The following is a 3,411-nucleotide window of genomic DNA, read 5'->3' as shown; positions in this document are numbered from 1 at the left end:
TTGCCGGACACGAAAAAAGACAAAAAAAAAAGAAACACTTGCTAAAGCATTAATTAAGAGAATACTAATGTGTAGCTACACCTACAGGAGATCATTAGTACATCAGATAGACATATGTTGTGTACTCATTTACCATTGAGTTCATCAGCTTCTATTGGATTATGAATTATCATGTATTCATTCATAATTAGTAATCATTTACTAACACCATAATAAGATTTGGCTTCCCACTTTTATATCTTACCAATTTTTAAATGTTGATCTGAGAAATTTTTTCGAATTATAAAATCAGTACACACTTAGGACAGAATATCCAGCCAGCAGCATGACAATCAGGCAAGTAGAAGGAAGGAAATAGCCCACTGTGTTTTTATCTGTGAGTTTGGAGTGGATTCTTAAAAATGTAATTCTTATCAGAGTCATATATAATTTTTGTATGAATTCTTAATTGGTGTTTTTAGTATATGTATTTTGTCATGTTTACGCTCATAAAGAGGGTTTCTAATGACTGCAGGATACTCCCATTACCTGATATTTCTATTCCTTAGTCATATTTAATTCTTACTATCTAATGGGGGCTTGGCATATAGTAGATGCTCAGTAAGTGCAGCATGTGTTGAATGAATGAGTTTGTAGAGATCCCCAAGGACTTTGATTGAAGGGGGAGCCTGCCTGTATGGTCTGAAGGCACTGGTGGTGGAGGTGACGATAATATCATCATCCGTAGCCATCTGTGCCAGATACAGTTTTAAGTGCCTCATATCCATATTTCTCTGACATAGCCATCCTGATGTTAAGCGCCATAAGGATATGCGTGGCCTGGGAACATGGCAGTGGCCTCTCCTCTTTGGCCCAGGTACTGACTTCACCAGCTTGGCAAGTGGCCTTCATCTACCCTGAGCTGCCCAGAGGCTGTACCATCAGGCTTGGCAGCCCAGCGGGAGATGTAGGGTGTAGTTAATGAGACAAAGCATCCATGCCAGATCTAGGGCCATTAGTCCTCCTAAGGTTAAAGGTTTCCTCCTAAGGCCCTTGGTATAATATCATGAGCCCATATGTCGCATCACCCTGAAAGGTTAGAGGAGAGCACACATATCATCATCCCGCCCCCAGTGTGATGAAGGCGTCCCCACGCTCACAAAGTCCAGCTCTAGGGAACCGTGTGCCTTGCCTCAGAGTCGAGACAGATCAGGGTGAGGTCAGCCACCTGTGAGCCTTTCTGGGAGAAATGACCCATTTGAGCTGGAACCACAACAGTAGTGTAATTTAAGATGCAGTCATTGTGTCAGATACAAATGAAAAGACTTAAGACACACACAAGGAAGCTCTTGTTATGTCTCCCTCCATGTCCCACCCTCACCCCACCCCACCCCACCCCACCCAGTGGGTTAATGCTGTGGCCAGCTTTCCGCTTTCCTCTGGCTCTGATCACCTGAGTATCTCTGTGGTTTGAATAAAATAAAGGGTGTGATTCCTCCCATGCTTGATCCTTGAAGGAGTGTCTTGTTGCGGTTGTCCTTGAAATGAATGGTGTCTCTTCAGATGAGATACAGTAGCTAGCTGTGCATGGAGGCTGTGTTCTTTGGGGAACTAAATTTGTGGTAGATTTGAAAAGTAATCCAGGGAAAAAGAAAAAAAGGAGGGAGGAGAAAGAATGGGACAGTCATTTGTTGTCTGCCCATGGTCTTGTTTCATTCTTGTGACAATTTGCATTTTACAGAGAAGGCGGTCAAGACCCAGAGTGGTTAAATGACTTGCCCAGGGTCACATGGATAGTATATGGTAGAGTTGGGGTTCAAGCACTCCTGGGTTTGAGCTGTTTCCACCACCTTCCACAGCCTCCTGAAGCTGGGGCTTGGCTGTAGAGTTTGCAGACCAAGTGAGGTGTCAAGTGTTTCTAGCAGGTTCTTGGAAGACAGGCATGCTACCTCTGAATGGGCACTCCAGGTGCCACTCAGGCCCATTTTAGTCCAGTAGTGGTGAGGTGGCCCGCCAGCCCCCTTGTTGTCTGGCTTCTCCCTCCAGTTGGTAGGATTTGCTGTGTCAAGCACAGTTAATCCTGTCTCGTCTAGACACACTGCTGAACACAGGACTCTGTGGCCTTAGTTTGGCCCATGGGTGCAGGGGATGGGTGGTATGTGCATATCAAGGGAGTATGTTTTCTGACCAAACTGTTCCTCTGGCCTTGCCAGGTTCCTAGCTTTGGGGTGACCTCTTGGTCAGAGGGAGTCTCCAGCCTAGAGAGACCAGCCCCACCTTCTCTGGGCAAATGTTATTTCCAAAAGCAGTGTCTTCATTTGTGATTTTGCCCAAGGTACCAAGCCACTGCACTCCCTACCCCAGACCACCCTGGTCCCTTGGTCTTAGGGGAATAGTCCAATTCAGAGTTGCCAGTGCAGGCGAGGGGTTGCAGTCTAGTGAGAAGATGGTCACTAGATCCCTGCTCTGTGTCAGACATTGTCTCTGACAGTCCTCCCACTGTCCCTCTGAGCTTGGCATGACTGCTTCCTCTGCATTGTTTTATCCATTTCTCCTGAAAGATGGTCTGTGGGATCAGGATGCCTGGTGTGGCCTTTATGCGGTGAGGACAAGGGCTGCTGGCTGCAGAGTGAGTTGCTGTTGCTGGAGGCATTCAGGCATATCTGCTTGGTCAGTTGGTGGGATTTGCTGTTAAGCAGTGCTTCCCAAAGTGTGTTTGCCAGGTCAGCCACATCAGCGTTACCTTGGAACTTGTTAGAAATGCACATTCTCAGGCCTCATTCCAGGCCCAAGGAATCAGGAACTCTGCGAGCAGGACCCAGCAATGTGTGTTAATGAGCCCTCCAGGGGATTCTGATGCATGCACTGTTGCAAGAGATGTGCTCACCAGTCACCTGGGCATCTTGTTAAAAGGCAGGGCTTGCTTGAGTAGGTTCGGGGTGGGGCCTGAGAATCTGCATTTTGAGCAAGCCCCTGGGTAACGTCGATGATGTTGGTCTGTGGACCACACTTGGTGTGTAACGAGGGATGAGAGGAAACTGGAGGATTCCTTTTCATTCTGGGGTCTGCTTCCTGAGCTGCAGGGTTGGAGTGAGGGGTGGGGAGAGTGGAATTTCTCATTCCTGCCCTGGAGGGATGGGGCTCCCTGTGTCTTCAGGCCCTCCATTCCCTGGGGGATTTGGCAGGAGCAGGGACTGCAGCACTGTTTGGGCTTTTTGCTGGGGCTGCTCACGCGGCCGCTGCTCTTCTGCACGGCTATCTCCCCCTGGGTTCTGCCTGACTTGCCGCAGTTGCTTCTGCTTCTGCAGCCCTCCACCCCTCCTCCCGTGCTCCCGCTCTCCCCTCCCTTTATATCCTCCCCCCCCCCCCCCCCGCCCCCTCCTCCCCCCCCCTTTATTCCCCCCCCCCCCCCCCGGAATTCTGCATGTACGG

The 3,411-nt window shown here is 48.9% G+C and overlaps 1 protein-coding gene across 1 annotated transcript in view; it reads left to right on the top strand.

Annotated features, from left to right (window-relative positions):
* LOC103605990 (band 4.1-like protein 4B) overlaps positions 1-3,411 on the top strand; it is a gene marked incomplete at both ends in the record, with an annotated part of 97,451 nt that overhangs the window by 19,560 nt on the left and 74,480 nt on the right. The window lies entirely within an intron of this gene.

Source organism: Galeopterus variegatus, unplaced genomic scaffold, assembly GCF_000696425.1.
Source record: "Galeopterus variegatus unplaced genomic scaffold, G_variegatus-3.0.2 Scaffold6218, whole genome shotgun sequence".
NCBI lineage: Eukaryota > Metazoa > Chordata > Mammalia > Dermoptera > Cynocephalidae > Galeopterus > Galeopterus variegatus.
This window is presented reverse-complemented; position numbering and strand designations above follow the sequence as displayed.